The 19,403-nt window shown below is 41.6% G+C and overlaps 1 protein-coding gene across 2 annotated transcripts in view; it reads left to right on the top strand.

Moving 5' to 3' along the window:
- raver2 (ribonucleoprotein, PTB-binding 2) overlaps nucleotides 1-19,403 on the top strand; it is a 93,907-nt gene that overhangs the window by 34,165 nt on the left and 40,339 nt on the right. The gene's annotated exons all lie outside the window — the stretch shown is intronic.

The raw sequence follows: 19,403 nt of genomic DNA, 5'->3' as shown, positions 1-19,403 counted from the left end.
AGATCATCAGGACTCTTGCAGCACCCCCGCTACATACACAGATCATCCCGCTACAAATTTATTCACACAAATTATAGTATTCCTGTGGTACAATCGGCTCTGCACGTCCGTGTTGCCTGTCGACGTCATCTAAACACACGTCACGTGCGCACCAGCTGTCTGAAGCCCCTGGCCTGCTCTGACAGTAGCACTCCTCCTGTCTCCTCTGCAGCCACCTTCATGCTGCTCAATACCCGCTCCCTCAATAATAAAGCATTACTCATCCATGACATCATCATTGATAAGAAACTTGATTTCTTATGTTTAACAGAGACATGGCAGAACCAGCAGGATTTCTTCGTTCTCAACCAAGCTACTCCCCCAGGCTACTCCCCCAGGCTATGTTTACCTCCATAAACCTCGCTCCACGGGCCGCGGCGGCGGGCTGGCTGTTATCCACCGAGCAGGTATCCGGGTCAGGGAGATTCCCTCTCCCAATATCACATCATTTGAGTGTATTACATTCTCGCTCTCCGGATCACCTCTACTCCAGGTTGCCCTGATTTACCGCCCCCCCAAAGCTTCCACCACCTTCATGTCCGAGCTGAGTGAGCTTCTGTCCTCTCTCTGCTCTAAATCACCTTCCACCTATCTGCTGGGAGATTTTAACATCCACGTCGACTCCACCAGCTGTAGCTTTGCCACAGAATTTCTGTCACTTCTGGACTGCCTCAACATAACACAGCATGTCCAGGGCCCCACCCACTCCAAAGGTCACACGCTGGATCTAGTCTGCTCCACTGGTGCCCCCCCCTCTCATCTGCAGTGCCTAGACCTGGCAGTATCAGACCACCATGCCATCATCTTCACCATCCCCATCCCCCTGCCCAAGCAGCGCCCCAGGCGCACAATCACCTTCAGAGACACCAAATCAGTGAGTGCATCAGCCCTATCAGACCTCCTCATAACCCACATGGCCCCGGCTCTCTCCGACACCTCGCCGGACGTGTTGGTGGCCCGCCACAACACTGCCCTCTCTCTCAGCCTGGACTCTCTGGCTCCCCTCAGAAGCCGGACGGTGTCTTTTCTCCGCCCGACACCATGGCTCACCTCTGATCTTCGCACAATGAAGCAAACTGGTCGTCGGTTGGAGCGGCTTTCCAGACGAACTGGCCTCACCGTCCACCGTATGGCCCTGGTGGACCATGTAAGGTCCTACAAGGAGGCTCTCTCCAAGACCAAGACCGCCTACTACTCCTCCCTCATCACCTCACAACAAAATCACCCCAGATCCTTGTTCTCCACCATCAACCAACTGCTCCGCCCCCTCCCTGCCACGCACACTGCTGAAGCTCCTGACCTCTGCTTCAAATTCCTCAACTTTTTTCAGGCTAAGGTGATCTCCATTCATCAACAACTCCTGGTGCCCGCCTCCTCCCCCTCTCTGCACTGGCCCCTGACACAGAAATGCACACTCCCGGCTCAACCCCTCAATCCCCAATGCTCTCTTTCCTCCTTCTCCCCAGTGGATGTTCCACTGGTCTCGAAGCTGGTGACCAATGCTAAGGCCTCCACCTGCTCCCTTGACCCCATGCCCACGGTGCTGGTCAAGGCCTGCTTTCCCACCCTCTGCCCCATCATAACAGACATCATCAACTCCTCTCTGTCATCTGGTATAGTTCCCTCCTGCTTCAAAACCGCCTCCATCACTCCCATCCTCAAGAAGCCTGGTTTGGACCCTGAGGAGCTGAACAACTACCGACCGATCTCCAACCTTCCTTTCCTTAGCAAAACCTTGGAAAGAGCAGTCGCCGCCCAGCTTCATCAACATCTGTCCAACCATGAGCTCTACGAACCCCTACAGTCAGCCTACAGAGCACATCACAGCACAGAGACCGCCCTCCTCAAGATCACTAATGACCTCCTTCTCGCTGCTGACTCCGGACAAATCAGTATTCTCATCCTCCTCGACCTCTCTGCTGCTTTTGACACTGTTTCTCATACAGTCCTCCTGAAATGCCTCTCTAACAACCTTGGCATGACTGGCACAGCTCTGTCATGGTTTCAGTCCTATCTATCAACCAGGTCTCAGTTTGTTAGCATCAGCGGCTCATCCTCCCCCTCGGCCCCAGTCAACCATGGTGTCCCCCAAGGCTCCGTGCTTGGTCCCCTACTTTTCACCATTTACATGCTCCCCCTTGGCCAGATCATACGTCAATTCGGTCTCAATTTCCACTGCTACGCTGACGACACTCAGCTCTATCTCAGCACCTCACCATCCGCCCAGCTCCCTCCACAGTCTTTGGTCAACTGTCTCCACGCTATAAAAACCTGGATGACAGCAAATCTACTCAAACTCAACAGTAAGAAGACTGAGCTCATGGTTGTGGCCCCCAAAGCACTGCTGCGGAAGGTTGGGGATCTCCTCCTCCACATTGACGGCTGTTCCATCTCCCCGTCTGCCGAAGTCCGTAACCTGGGTGTCATCCTTGACTCCACTCTCTCATTTCAGTCACACATCAAATCCGTCACTAAGTCTGCCTTCTATCACCTCAGGAACATCTCCCGTCTACGACCATCACTCTCTGATTCCGTGGCCGAGACCCTCATTCATGCATTCGTCTCCTCCCGGTTGGATTACTGCAACGGAGTCCTGTTCGGGGTTCCCAGTAAAGCCCTGGACAGGCTCCAGTATGTGCAGAACTCGGCTGCCAGGGTGCTCACTCACACCAAGCCCTGGCAGCACATCACCCCCCACCCTGATCCACCTACACTGGCTCCCAGTCAAGCACCGTATCACCTATAAACTCCTTCTTCTGACTTACAAATCCCTCCATGCCCTCGCCCCCCAATACCTGTCTGACCTTCTCCGCTACCACACTCCATCCCGGAAGCTAAGATCATCTGGACAGGATCTCCTCTCCACCCCCCGCACCAGGTTGCGGACTTTTGGTGACAGAGCCTTCAGTGTGGCATCCCCCACCCTCTGGAACTCTCTCCCCCCCGAAATCCGCAGCGCCCCAACCCTGGACATTTTCAAAAAAGCCCTCAAAACGCACCTTTTTACCAAGGCTTTCGCCACTGTATAGTTAGTTTAATAGGTTTATTTTTCCGCTACTTCCCCCCCCCCACCCCCTTAACCTGTCTGCCTTTTTTCCCCTACTCTCATCTCTGTTGACAGGAAGTTGTTGTTGCTCTGGAAACAAGAAAAGCTTCACAAAGGGCGGAACTTGTCATAAAGTCCGTGATAATAAAACCAACCCATTTAGAGGGAAGATATGATTGGTCATTTGTACTGTCATTTTACTTTACTCTCTCGTTCAGTTACTATAGCGGGCCCTCTGTGAATTCATAGCTGGACCGCCAATCAGCTCCTATCTTCACAGTAACTCGCAGTGACGAGCTTCTTTCATTTAACCCTTAACATTCAAACAGAAACTGAATAGGCAGATTCAAAGGATTTATTTCTTTGGAAATGTTATTTTAAATGCAATTAAATCAAGTGCCGGTGTGTCGGGGAACTCAAGCAGCGTCAGAAAATAAAACCCTCTCTCTTTTCCTCCGTACCCAAATCTCTAAAAACGGGGGTACAACGGAGCTGATCCAGATTTGCGTCCGATATGACGTAATATCGGAAATGTGGACCCACAGCACTATCAGAAAGTTGCTATCAGAAACAATGCCTGACTGTTTTGGATGTAATATGGTCGGTGTTTACACAATGGTGACACAGCATTCCAACTATCTGTTATGCTACGCACAAAATTCTTTATTATTCTGCCGGGTTATTTTGCGCCACTTCTCCTCCCGCGTTGAACATCGCAGAAACTCTGTTCAAACATCAAAATGTTCAGCTCGGTCGGGAATCGATGGCTATTACTTTTATCATTCATAACTTTCATAATTCCAGAGATACATCCCATAATTCATCACATTTTTAACATGGAAGTCAATGAAGAAATCTTCAGACTTCAACAATCTTCATGCAACTTCAACTGCTAACTGCTCCTTCTTCAACTGCTAACTGCTCCTTCATACTTTCACTCAGAAACCTCATTCCAACTTTAAAATGTTACACATCTTTCTGACATTATTCGTGTAACACAACTTTAAATCTGATTCGTACTTTTAGAGATATTAAACATTGTTCAGACCTTGGTAAAGAGGCCTTCATATTTTAGAGTGTGTGATGTCACAGCTAGAGTGGAGGACAGATTTAATTTTGCCTTCATATTTTCTTTTAAACCTGCCATAATTCCCAAACCCTACATTCCTGAGACATAATTTTTCATGACAAACGTAGGAAAACATCTCGCAGCTTGAAAGATAAAAAAAAATTAAACAAAATGCCTCTTAAGGGCATGAAGTGACAAAAACGTTCAATTTGTCTCCATTAAACTCCATTGTAAGTTCAGCCTCACCTTTCCCCACCACAGCAGCCGCACACCTTTTGTTAATCTGCCAAAAACGCCACATTATTAACCCGAAAGTACACAAAAAGTACACTTCAGATGCTCAAGTTCCTTGACATGCTTCACGCTTTGAAATTTCACCGATATCTATTACGGTTCATCAACAAAATGTTCACATGTAACAGGTTTATCTCTCATTCAGAACAATGAAGATGCTCTCCTCTCACTGATCACCATGGAAACCTTTGATCTCTGGACACATCGTTAGCTCAAATATAAACACCTGTGTCATGGAACACGATGATGTCATAACTCCAATTGACATAATTAGAGCAGCAGACTAATGACGTGGTCACTGGAGTTTAACAGACTGTCTCAGCCTATTATTTTCCGTCCTGTGTGTCAAAGAATAGATTTCAAAATATTGCTACTGGTTTATAAAGTACTGAATGGTTTAGGCCCAAAATACATTTATGACCTCCTGCTAAATTATGAACCATCCAGATCTCTCAGGTCTTCAGGGACTGGTCAGCTTTCTGTCCCCAGAGTCAGAACTAAACATGGTAAAGCAGCGTTCAGTTATTATGCTCCAAATATCTGGAACAAACTCCCAGAAACCTGCAGGTCCGCTGCAACTCTGACTACTTTTAAATCCAGGTTGAAGACTTTTCTTTTTGTCGCTGCTTTTAATTGAACTATTCATATCTTAAACTGCACTGTAACTTTTATCCATGTATTTTTTCTTTTAATGTTTATTTTATTAGCTTTTCTTTTTAATGACTGATTTTAAATGCCCTTTTCTTAATGTCTTTCATTTTTTGTAAAGCACTTTGAATTGCCTTGTGTTGAAAAGTGCTATATAAATAAACTTGCCTTGCCTTGCCTTGCCTTGCCTTGCCTTGCCTTGCCTTGCCTTGCCTTGCCTTGCCTTGCCTTGCCTTGCCTTGCCTTGCCTTGCCTTGCCTTGCCTTGCCTTGCCTTGCCTTGCCTTGCCTTGCCTTGCCTTGCCTTGCCTTGCCTTGCCTTGCCTTGCCTTGCCTTGCCTTGCCTTGCCTTGCCTTGCCTTGCCTTGCCTTGCCTTGCCTTGCCTTGCCTTGCCTTGCCTTGATGGAGACTTCATACTGACTTCAACATGTTCCACATATTTTAGACATTATTGGTGACGTATGCTTTTAGTTCTAAAATGTTCAGTTCAAATATTCTCCTGCTTTTTCATGCATTTAGACTTTTATTTTCTTGTTCTTATTTCACATTCAAGCCCCCTATATTCACGAACCCTTCAAAGTACTCAGCCACACCACTTATATACCAGGTGCGACTGTTGCTATGTGAGTTAATCTTTCAAATACAAGGTTGCTTGTTTGATTCAAGCTCTTGTAGTCAATATGTCAAGGTATTTATCCCTAACATTTTATCAACTAACTAATGACCCACACTCAGAGGATCTTTATAAACGTTTTAAGTATTGCACATCTTTAAACATGACTTATAAATCACTTTTAAAACCAGCGATGCACTACAGTGTCAGCTTTTCTAAAATAGAAACTTCAATGTTCACATCTTTCTAAATGATTCTACTTTTCAATGACCTACAAATAATCCTAATAATAATCCCATTTTCAATCTTCCAACTGTTCATATTTTTTGGTAAATTAACTAACCCGTTACAAATGTGTTGTTCAACAAATTTGAGCCTTTGCCACATTTATTTGATCACCATGGAAACCTTTGATCTCTGGACACGTCGTTAGCTCAAATATAAACACCTGTGTCTTGGAACACGATGATGTCATAACTCCAACTGACATGCTCAGAGCAGCAGACTTCAGATAATGGTTAATGGTCCTGCCCTCAACAGCTCAACGTCAATTATGGGGTTTCATCATATGCCGTTTCCATGGAAACGCATCCCTCGCCATAAAACACGATGTCGCTGTAGCTCCAATGGACACGGTCCTGTCGTCCCACAATCTTCACCTGTATATCACCTCTCCATGCCTCAACAGCTCTGCGTGAAATCTGACATCTCACCATATGCCGTTTCCATGGAAACGCATCCCTCGCCATAAAAGACGATGTTGTCGTAACGCCTATGTTCATGTATCATTTCAATCTAAATTATTCACTTTCTTCTTACACATTACATTTCAGCATAGCAGTTTAGCCTCAGCTATTCAGCATAAAGCATTCCCACTAGCAATTTCTTCAGGAATTGCATTCTGTAGTTTTATTTGTTATCAACATTTTTTTTTAAGCTTTATACCCCAAATCAGCACTTTTGAAACAGGAAGGGAAATAGAGGGATATGAGGCATGGCTAGAATGGGTGATCTGTTTGGTATTTTGAGCAAAACATTTCATAGACATGTTTTGTCTGTCTGTCTGTTCCTCTTTTCTTTCCTCCCCCCCTCTCTCTTTCTGTTCTTCTTTTATTTTCTCTCTCTCTGTCATCATCTGTCCATATGTCTCCTTCTGAATCACTAAATGTAAATCGGCACAGGCCATGCAAATGTGATGCGGCTGTTATCTTTGATCACACTCAACACACGCACACACGCTTTCACACGCTTTCACACGCTTTAAACAAAAAAAAAACCTCTTGTTTGACACCATGAAAGGAGAAGTAGATGATGATGATGTTGATGAAGATGAGGATGATGCGTGATTTCCTTTGCCAGTTCTCACCAGAGCCATTGTTCCCTCATTACAAGGCTACTGTCGATAAAAATACAAATGTAGAAATGCGTAGCTGAGATGCACACGCGTACATATTTGACATACGGGTTTTAGGGCTATGTGTTTTTGAACAGGACATGTTGTTCTTTGTGCATCATCCTTTATGTAATCCCTGTTAGCCTAACTGCTGTTTATGTCTACTGTTCACAAATAGAAATTCTGGAGAGTGAGTTTTTTCCCCGTAACGTTTTGTCAGCGTACCATTTGTCAGCTTTAGCATGCTAGTCAGGTAAACAAAGCTCAATGTTCTCATGATTCAGGATGATGTCACTGGACACAAGGGTACCACATTTGTTGGGTAATTGCTTTCCTCCTGTTCATGTACGCAGTATTGGCATAAAATGCTGAATTTAACTGCACAAAAGCTGCCAGCCTACACAACAGTGTCAGCAACACCTGTTATTCATGTTGAATTAACCATTGGTGGTCTGTAAACCTCACATAGGGGGGTCCGGGGGCAAGCTCCCCCGGGAAGATTTATTTTTAAATATTGAAGTTAAATGCATCAATCTGGTGCACTTTGAGTGCAACATGAAGAGATCTATGGATAACTCTCTCAACACCCATTTGAAACAGAACTGTAAACAGATTTACTTTTTCTTTATGGATATTTTACAAATCACCCTTTTAAACTTTATTCTTGTTTTACTGTCATATAGTATTTCATAGCTGTTTTTCATTTATTCTCTTATTTTTTTATAATGATCATAAACGTGTGCCTCGGAAATAATTGTTTACATTAATGGTAACCAAAACATTTGAGACCCACTGAGATAACACTGAGAGAGTCCTTTAGCTCACTGAGTCTCTCAGTCTAACAGGAGAGGACTCTCTTCCACTTTGTTGTTGAAAAAACTCCTTATATCCGTTAGCGTAGCTCGCTAGCACCAGAAGCTAACAACAACGATCTCCGGTACCGGTGCGCTCTCTCTCTCTCGCTCGCGCACACAAAATGGCTCGTTCCACACACACACACACACACACACACACACACACACACACACACGAGCTGTAATTAAACACAGAGACTCAGACGTAATAGTACTGCATCATATTATTTTCGAATCAATAATTTTTCAAATTATGATTTTTATTTTTTTTTTTATAACAATTTTTCCTCCTGGTCTCTCACGCCCACCCCCCCCCTGGCATGCCTCTGCGTCCCCCAGGGGGGGCGCGCCCCCCACTTTGAGAACCACTGGCCTAGAGAGTGCAGTTGTGGTCTGTAAAGACTTTTGAAAATGTAAACAAAATCTGAAGAAACTGCTGTAGAAAAAATTTAAACAATCTAAAAACAGCTTTTGAAAAATAAACACTTTGATCCCCACATATAATGTGCTTTAGGCATCTCTGAAATATGGAGGAATATGCACATATACTGTGTATTAACCCTCAAGATTTCTACAGTATTCAAAGTTTGTGTCAGAAGTGTTTGTCTTATCTATGATTCACACCAATGCACATAAAAAAGCCCTACACACATGGTTTCACTCTTCTGGGTGAACGCTTCTGTTGAAATCACGAGTGTACACAGAGATACACACATGTGGACACACACATATCTTAGTGACTGAGACTTCTGGTTCTCGAGTTATCAGGGCTCCCATGTGTCTATCTTTAAGGAGCACACACATGCACATTATAGATAAGATGAACTTCTGAGAACCAGCTGACCACAAAAACAGACACTAAAACTAGTCTGAAGTTAGGTGTTCCTTTAAAAAAAAAAAAGGGAAGTTAAGGTATTGCTAGAAGCAGTTTTGAATATTCATATTTTTAGTGTTTTCTTCCTCTTTTTTGTGCGGGGAAGAAGAATATATCAAATAAGCAAGTCATTTGTTTCAATACTTTTAATTTTTTAATTTAAAGGTGAAAACATTATCAATTTGATATTTCAAAAGCCTTTGGGGTTTAATTAACTTTAAAGTGTATGTCGTTTCTGAGAAAACAGAACCTCTTGTGTTATACTCGTGTTCAGTCAAGTGTGAGACATAACAGGTGCATGGTTCTACTAATGTGACTGAGAAAATAACATTAAAGCCCATTTGAGCGTGGCCTTAATTTTAATATTGTTGAATCTGCCCATCATTTTCCTAAAAAATCAAATAACAGTTTTGTCAATAAGAATTAAAAAAGGTGAAAAATGCCCATAAGTATGAAATCAAGTCACATCTAAAAGTGTTACTCAATGCTGACAGATGTTTGTGTAAGGTTTGACCTGTACTAAGTGACCCATATGGTTTTGCTTGATCTGTTTGTAAGGTTTGATTAAATAAGATTAGATCTAAGGTATTTGGTGAGACCGTAGTTCAAATGTAATTTTATCTTTTACTTGAGACTTGTGAGAAAGACGGTGGGAGGGCAGAAAGGACAGGAAGATGGAAGGTTAAAACCATCAGCAGGATGGGTGGTGGGAGGATGTTAAGAGACTGAGGTGAGGATGAAGGTTATGAGTGACTTAAATTACAGATTGTTTGACAATTGGTTGAAAGGGAGACTGACAGACTGAGTGCATGAGGGTGGAGGAAACATTTGAAAGACGGAGCGAAGTACTGGAAGTATCAATAGATGGTGAGTTGAGTTGGAGAGGGATCATATGCACAATTCAACTATTATTGTTTTGACTATCCTTTTTGACTACTTCATGAAAGTATTTCATGACGGACTTTTTTCTTAACATTTCTGAAAATGTTTACTTTAAAAAAGAAAAAAATCCGTAAGTAATTACCTTTTTTATTTGTCCATTGCAAATATCCGTATGGTGGCTACTTAAACTGTATAAAACCACACAAAATTACATTTGTGAATATTTTAAATAATAAATCTATTTTTTGTGGGAAATGTTGTAAAGAGGGACTGAGCGGCAGAGTGAACAAAGCAGCTGTGGGCGGGTGAGTGGGCGGCTGGTTGAAGAGACGCAGAGTGGTAGATCCACTCAGCCTCTCATGCATCTCCTCCCTCTATCCCTTCATTTTCCATCTCTAAAGCCTATACATCAAACACCCACTCACCAACCTCCACATAGGTCTCTTTAACATCAATATACTATAACTATTACTATCAATACTACTGCTACAACTGATAACAACAACACAATAATAAAACATCTGTCCAAATGTTTGCATTTTTGAAACATTGTAACGTTACTAGCTTTCATGCTAGCCTGCATCTTGCTCTACACTTGTTGCATCTTGAGTCCTATAGCAATGTGGTTTTGTATTTGATAACGTGTCTCATTCTAACACTCAGTTGCAGTGTGGACATATGGATCATTGCTATATCCACGGTTGGAAGATTACCAGGTAACAAAGTGATGACGTGTTTAAACATACTTCAGCTTTAATTTGGGTTAGGAAAAGATTATTATACACAAAGGTTTAGTCACATTTGTTAGGAATGTTTAGCACTTGCCTGTTCGACAACAGGTTCAAGCTTCTGTTATTTGAGAAGAAACCTATTTATGAGGATGTTTTTACCTTTTTCTATAAAAACGCTGGAAGAACGTGTGAAAACCTAGTGACCGAGTGTTATATAAGCTAGTAAAGGCCAGTAAAATTGTTTCATATTGTAGCAGAGACCTCTTCAGTCGAATGTAACTCCAAGCTTCAGCAGTTTTATGATTGACTCAAGATTGATTTAAAGTTGGACTGAAGAACAAAAATAATACTGTGCCAAATGTATACTTTATGTTCTTGTCTTACTGTTGTACAAATCACGTATCGCTCACTAGAGAAAATAATGATATGGGATCAGTACAAGCAACACATCAATGTGCCTGAATTAGTGGCTTCCATCATAATTACAAACATGTTATATCTCTTATCATTTCTTCATATTTGTGTGAAGAAATAAGCATCTCCTGCTCATTTAAATGACAGTGAATGGGATATTAATTATTGACAGCTGACTGTCAATAAGGCAGCTTCTCCAGTCTGTTGCAGAACTGGGAGCAGCCTCCAATGTTGGGCAGGAAGGCCACAAAACAAACAAAACACCAACTGGACTCAATGGAGCACAGAGACTGTAATAGGCAGGTCCAGACACATCCAAATCAAATCACCCATGACACTGAGGGAAGTTGAGATAATAGAAAACAGAGTGACCCAGACTAGGCTGGTTGTCAAAAATAAATGTGGTAATGCAAAAATGTTTGCGACATGGAGTTGTACATCATCTATATTTGTTAACAGGCTCTCTATGGATCTGCTACTGATTTAAACCTACAAATATATACCCCTAATGTCCCCCGAAAGCTTGAAGTGGAAGTGTCTGGAGAGGAGAGGACTGATTGATGGAAACAGTGAGAGAGCAGAGGAAAAGGGAGCAGAGAGGTGGTGATGATGGAGAGGAGGGTGTGGGAGGGTCGATGTGTTGGGAGACAAAGGGCTGCGAGGATGAGAGGAGAGGATGAGTGAAGAGGACTCGTCTGAAGTGTTTACTCATGTAGATGCTGTAGCAGAGTGCCGGGGAGGAATATAAAAAGCCAGAGGATGGATGAGGTTTATTGGTGCTACATAACTAATAGGCACAACTCATGGCTGTGTCATAGCTGATTTAGTGTTTGTGTGTATTTGTAGACATATTTGCTTAATGATGTTTTACCCCAGATAGTTCAAAGCGAAAGAGACGCGTATCTTTTATTTTTCAAATGTTTTTATTGAATTTATGCCTTTCAGATTAAAGCTGTAACATTTTAAAAATGGTGTTTGCTGTGATCCAAGGATTTATACACTTTGCAGTTTGCAGTCAAGAACATTTTAGAGGGCTTTATTGTTAGGATGATTCAGATCTAGTACTCTTACTGGTGTGCATAATCAATGTGTGTGTGTGTGTATGTGTGTTAGAGAGGGATTGATATCAAAGAGCAGCAGATCCATAGAGAGCCTATCCTTCCTGGCCTGTCAGCCACACAGATAATATTACCTTAGTTCAGTTTGAAATGGCAAAGATGATGTCATTTTTAAACATCGTCCTCGGCTCCCTGGCTTCCCCGTATCTGCCTTTCATCTCTAAGAGCAAATTGAAATCTTCGACATCATTACTCAAGCAACTTCTCACCTTTAGCACAGAAGAATGATCAGGCGAATGGTTACAATTATAATTTTCTCACTTGATGGTCTGTAAGGGATGAAAGTATCATACAAGATAATAGATAACTTCGAGGCTGGTTCTTGGGGAAATGTCTCTTTTTAATAATTATTGTAAAATAACCTGCTTTTCTAGGTGAAAGCTTTTAAATATAAAAACTGAAAGAAATTATCTGTAGGTCAAGTTTTTATTATTAGAGGCCAGGAATTGCCTAACATATTCTAATTAACATTTGATCCTTAGCCAACAAAATGTAAGAACCATGGTTTAACTATTTCATTAAATGGCAGCAAAAAATGCAACAATTGAAGTCATTATTTAAAAGGAGACAGTGTCCATAGTGGCTTCATGTATAATCGGGTTCCTCAGCTGTATGGAAATTGATTATTGTGTTCAACTTTATATATATATTATTTTTCTATATTCATAATTTCTGATACTTGTGTGTTTCTCACAATGTGTGTGCCAGGTCTAAGGCAATTTCTTTAAAATGTCTAAATTGTACAAACTTTTCGAGTCATAATAATAATATTGCATGCTGGTGCTCAAAGACAAAGTGACGATGGCACGTGAATTGAATTTAGATCCTGGGGTTTTCCCTTGTTAGCTCACTGAGATGTTTATTTCTGTGAGATTCCTCTCTCCACCTGAGACTTTCATTTAGGCCTCGGGCCGAGATGAAAAAGCAGGAATACCTTTCACACATCCAAGGGACCAACCTCTGGAGTTTCAGGGTTCCGCCGCGCTGTTCGTAGCTCCCCTGATTTTAATTAGCTCCTTCATCAGGGAATGTGGCGTCAGAATTGTTCCTTCGAGGGGTTTCAAATGAAGATTTTATTTTCCTGTGCCCCTACACACCTCTCACAGGATCATGCTGAATAATCGACATGTTCAGAAGCGGGGACCCATAATTAAGTTGTATGTGCTTTTGTGAGTTTTCACTTGGAAACCCACTCAATGATTGCCAGCCTGTGAATTATAAGATTATTTTGTAAGCTATTTAAGCATCTTAGACTTATCCCTTTCACTGTTGGAGAAAGTATTGAGCAGGATTTGACGTCAGCCCCCGCCTGACGGCTGCACTGTGTCTATTAGAGGCAATAGAAAGAGAGAGAGAGCTTTAGCATAAAGCCCAAACAGTATTCTCTCTATCTCCTCCTAATGCCTAATTTAAGGTAGCGTATTTAGCGGGTTAAAACCAGATTAGGTTCTCAGTTTAGTGTAAGATATCTATTTGTGTGGTGTGTGTGTGTGTGTGTGTGTGTGTGTGTGTGTGTGTGTGTGTGTGTGTGTGTGTGTGTGTGTGTGTGTGTGTGTGTGTGTGTGTGTGTGTGTGTGTGTGTGTGTGTGTGTGTGTGTGTGTGTGTGTGTGTGTGTGTGTGTGTGTGTGTGTGTGTGTGTTGTGTGTGTGTGTGTGTGTGTGTGTGTGTGTGTGTGTGTGTGTGTGTGTGTGTGTGTGTGTGTGTGTGTGTGTGTGTGTGTGTGTGTGTGTGTGTGTGTGTGTGTGTGTGTGTGTGTGTGTGTGTGTGCTGGAGTTTGAGGTAATTGATTTGGCTGGAGGCGGTATCTGAAGACAGACAGAGGCACATGAAAATAGAGATACAGAAACTGGGAGAGAAGTAGTGAGGGAGACCAAAAACAGACAAGTGTAAAGCCAATAGATAGAGCCGAAAAAGTTGGATAAAGCTGCAAAAACTCAGACATCAAAAGAGATACAGATGCAGTAGAGGGACAAGTACAGGCCAGCCGATAAAGATCCAGAGAGATGGGTGTAGTTTTTTTTGTGTCAGCTCAACCCTGACCTTGCATTAGATCTGCCTACGTTGATGTTCTCGGCGCAGACGCCTGTTGAGCAGATGTCCCAATTGTTGCTCATTTCAACAACGTATTGGCCAATATTTCCACCCAAGACTCCAGCGCCCATCTGATCTGAGTCATAGTCGTCTGCACATATAGAGGAGCAGTGTGTAAAATGTAATTGTAGGCTCTACATTGTTAATCAAAAGAAAGTAGACATTGCATCCCTGCCGATCTCTATGTTTAAGGATTAGATGCATGCATGTACCTAAACTTTAGCTTTGATGTTACATTAAACGTGGTGTTTGTGTCCAGGTCAGTTGGGGCATAGTGCATTACAGATGTGTTTTAGCCACCTCCAGATTTCCTGTCGGCTCCACATGTGTTTTGCTTTTGAATACATGTTTTGATTTACCAGCCTGCACCAGAGTAGAAAGGGAATGTGCATTTTCTTCCAATGTTAATATGTATCTTATATGTATCTATCCCACTTTGGGATCAATAAAAAGTACATCTTATCTTATATCTTACATACTCAATATTGATTCAAAAGTGAATTCTGACTGTCATTTTTCTATTGGTTTTCTTTGTCTTGTTAAGTCTCTGAACTAGCTGTTTTGAAATGGAAGCCACATAATTGTAGCTGGCTTTGACTGAGTAATAATAGTTTGTGGTTGAATGTGGTTAATTTTTTTAGCACGTAAAATCACTCATCATTCTGAGGGTTCCTGGCTGTGTTGCTCCCTGCGATGAGTGGCAGAGACACCAGCTGCCAATGTTTTTATGTGAATAATTTAACAATTAATCACAGAGGGATTTGTTGGAGCCTAACTATTTATCGCGCATTCAGGATCAGACATGGTACTTGGCATTTTTGGATGTTACTTTTGTCGCTTAACCTGTTAAACCCCGAGCCTGTTTTTCAGGTTTCAGGCTCGAAAATGACATTCCCAGAACAAATGACTATAACTTCACTTCTAAAAGGTTTATATGAATAATTGTTATTATCAAAGCAAGGTTACATCTGTGAGTTGGATGTAGAAGTGTCAGAATCAATATAGATTTTTCTGTGTCAGAGTAAATTCAGATGGAACATAGCAAAAAAATGTAAATTCCTGTCTCCAACTAAATAAAACCCATTACTTATAGTGAAGACCAACCTTGAATGATGGGTTAGTAGCCTAAAAGCTTTAGGAATCCAAAGTATAACATAATAAGTACCCTGTATCAAGATTGAGGCAAAACAAGTGACATTTGACCTTTTTAGAGAGGTTTATGAAAATAAAGTCCAGGCGGAATAAACTTTGGGCACATTTGGTTCCATCAGTGCCATTTGACCTTTTTCAGGTACCAGACTATACAAATCATTGTATTACATTGAATCATCACTATAGGTATTCATTCCACCCACAACATTTTTTTTTTTAATAAAAAGAAAAAGATTATTTTTAAAAATGTGTGTGTGTGTGTGTGTGTGTGTATGTGTAAGTGTAGCTGTGTGGGTATGTGTAGGTGTGTAAGTGTAGCTGTGTGGGTATGTGTAGGTGTGTATGTGTAAGTGTAGCTGTGTGTGTATGTAACTGTACCAACGCACTATACAATAAAACTACACTGTAGGTCATTGTGTGTAGGTGTACTTGCACAATAAAAAAAACGGAAACATAGGTAACATTTGACTCCAACTGGGGCAGATTTATTTCAAACATTTTACCAACACACTATAGGCATGTAAAAACAAACATTTTACCAACGTACTATACAATAAAACCACACTGTAGGTTTGTAAAAACAACAAATATTTTACCAACACACTATACAATAAAATAACACTAGGTATATCAAAACAAGTATTTTTTTTTAAATAAACACTCGCAAAACGTTATACCTACCTGAACTTTATACCTACCTGAATGTTCCAGTATTTAGGTCGTGCCACTCCCTGAAACAGTTATTTTTGACAGTGAAGCACAGAGGGACCTGGCACTTCCTGCAGTACACAGGTGTCTTCACCCTTTTGAGTCCAGCATCTAGGCACCTGCTGCAGTTCTTCCTGACCTTGGTGGCATCTTCCCCATAATACTCGGGCATGCATGTGAGTGGTGGAGGAGGGGGTGGTGGAGGTGCAGGGCCTTCAGCAGGGCCTTCAGCAAACTCCAACAATTCTGCAGCAAGCTGCTCCCTGAAAGTCTTCTGGGTGTGTGGCTTTGTCCTGCTGCTCCTCATCTAACAAATGTGGAAAAACAAAGAGATTAGATTAATTCACTGGCTTATACTTATAGGATAATATTGGACTATAAATGAATAATATTACACCAAATAAATAAGTAAACACATGTATATTCATTCACTGGCCATTCATTTAGAAAATGTAACTCCAAAAAGAAAAGTAACACTATTTAGCATTTTGCCTAATCATTCCTGTAGCTTCTTGGCTAAGCTAGCACTGTGACGCAGTTCCACCAAACACATAAGTAATATATAAAAACAGAGAGATTACATGCCTTTCCCGTGGTGGAAGTTCAACATCCGAGTCACTACTGTCCGGATCCAGGTCTGGCTGGAGGAGATCTTCATCATCCGACGAAGAGTCATCTGGTATGATCATAGCCCCGCTATCGTCAGCTAGCATCTCTAGCACCTGCTCGCCTCGGTGGTGAAGCTCTCCCTTCTGGCTGCGTAATGCGTAATGGAGCCGGAGCAGGCGTAGTTTATTCTATGCAGGATCATATCTTTAGAACCCATTGGTCGATTTGGGTGATTGACACCTTTTCTGAACCGTTAGAGCCAATAGAATCGAGTGACAGTTAGTAAGTCCCGCTAAACACTTACGTCAAGTAGAGAGAGGTTTGCGTAAACAGCACGTGAGACAGCATTAGCTCGGGACTGCGAAACTTTATACCTACTCTGCTGCCATGAATGTAATGATAGATTATCAGGAACAATTCTAAAGTGACTAAGAGACATTGGATTAACCTTAAGCAACGTTTTTATTCCCTTGAACAAGAGCTTTGATCACAAAACAGCAACGGTAAAACATAATTATTGTTATGGTTTTGAAAACTGTTGTTTTCTTCTCTGTTCTGGCTGCTAGCTCAGTGAGTTTGTGTCCTACAGTGATGATACTTATAACAAAATAATCTGTGGAGTATCAGCTTTCAGATGATATGTAGTTTGTGCAGAAAATATTAAGTTTTAAAGATCGTTTTTGCTAGTTAGCACCGGAAGTAGCATCTGCCCGTTTTAGCTAAGGGCTAATGCTAACGCTTCTTGTGAGACTTGTGTTTTGTTTCGGTAAAAATGGTTCGTATCGTCAGTTAGCTGAGAATCTTCTCGTTAATCTGGTATAACACATTAATAGGTTTTTAAATATTAAGATGCCCTGAGACACAGTGTCAAAAAAAACGGGGACCTTCGGGCTTAACAGGTTAATTGTTTTAAAGGTGTGTGTGTGTGTGTGTGTGTGTGTGTGTGTGTGTGTGTGTGTGTGTGTGTGTGTGTGGTGTGTGTGTGTGTGGTGTGTGTGTGGTGTGTGTGTGTGTGTGTGTGTGTGGTGTGTGTGTGTGTGTGTGTGTGTGTGTGTGTGTGTGTGTGTGTGTGTGTGTGTGTGTGTGTGGTGTGTGTGTGTGTGTGTGTGTGTGTGTGTGTGTGTGTGTGTGTGTGTGTGTGTGTGGCTGGCCAAAAAGTATAAATCAACATTTTATACTCCTTTTTTTTTTCTGCCTTGTTGTTTATGATGGCCGTGGTCTAATCAAATCAAGTTGTATTTATATAGCACATTTTTAAAACGGTTTTTGGTCGAGCCAAAGTGCTGTACATATAATAATTACCTTACAGTAAGGACACTATACACGTCTACATGTGACCTCAGAACATGCCACACATACCTTGATTTTTTACTCTGATTGACACTCACTATGGTTCCAGAATCTAAGCTAGCCTAGGGCTCTATTTTCCTTTTCAGTGGTCAATCAAAACAGACAAGTAATGACAATTGTGTGCATAGTTTACATTTTCACCCATACAAATATATTTTATTCACTTCATGGAACACAATATTTAAGGATGAAGCCTCTTTTGTCTTTGCCCTGTGAATAATGCTAAATTGTAACTCTGTCTGCTGGATTCGGCCTCTCTATCACTCATCTCCACTAATGGAAGGCAAGAGCTACAAGTGACACTCAACTTTCACTTCCAACATGAAGCATCATTAATTGGAACACAGAAATGGCGTAATTGAAAATGATAAAATGTCGCGGTTTAAAGGTTTCCTTTGTCTACATTCTTTAAAAGGAATAAATGACTGAAAGTGACTGAAAACAGCTTAAAGCACCGACCTGATGAGGAATAGATAGCCAATAACATTTCTTTAAAATAAAACAAGGTGTTCTGGTGAGTCATGCAACGTTTCTCGTGGTGAAACGCTTTCTCAAGAACAACAGTGTAGGACTTCAGGGTTAGAGTAACAGAAGAGGAGGTTGGAGCTCTGAGAGACGTTGGGTTATGTTCTCGCTCAGGTAGAAGTGGGGGGGGGGGGGGGGGGGCATCGTCCTGAGGCAGGGTGATATTTATCTGCATGTGAAAAGCTAAATATTGGCAGAATCTACAGTGTGCCACTCTACAGTACCATGAATCAGTAATACATTTTATTTAATCTCTTGTTGGTGAAAGGGTGTGATGCAATTCAGTTTAAGTCTGAGAAGAAGGTGCTCATTACAAAACCTTTTATCTCCATCACCATAGTTACACTGGACCCAGAGAGGTTGATTCTCAATTTCAAATTGTATTTTTTATTTGATATGCGTTTTTCTTTTGGCCTGGCACATGTTCTGTGTGTACCTACTATATTAGCCTAGTTAGATGTTTACAATTCTAACTATTTCTCCTTTTGACACCTTAGGGTGCCCAGACACTGCTGTCGTTATTTCGTATGCTCTTTTTCAGCCATGCCTGCTGAGCGCTGCATAATGCGATTTAACATTTATGCTGCAGGCCCCTATTGGGCTTTGCTAAATTGACTTGTCATAAAGGAGATGATGGAAAATCTAAGTTACATTGGTTTCAGTAATAATTCCTAGTGCAAATGATTCAGGTGTAAGATTTGACCTGTTGTTAAGTTTTGTAGTGGCCTAGATTTAGCGAGCCAGATTATTGTATATTTGAGTTTCATACACATGCACACACGTTGGGTTTTTAGATACACTTCGCAGATCAATTTATTACCACCTCTTTTCACTGCCCATTAATCTGTCAGTGGCTGTTTTCATATGAGGCTGTTTAAGGGTATATTCACTCAAGGCTATTAGTGTTCTTTACAGTCACACTGTTCCTCCCATATGCATGGGTAGTAGGAAAGGAAGTCTATTGGGAATGACATGACATAAAATATGAAAGA

This window comes from Gymnodraco acuticeps, unplaced genomic scaffold (genome assembly GCF_902827175.1).
Source record: "Gymnodraco acuticeps unplaced genomic scaffold, fGymAcu1.1, whole genome shotgun sequence".
Lineage (NCBI taxonomy): Eukaryota > Metazoa > Chordata > Actinopteri > Perciformes > Bathydraconidae > Gymnodraco > Gymnodraco acuticeps.
This window is presented reverse-complemented; position numbering and strand designations above follow the sequence as displayed.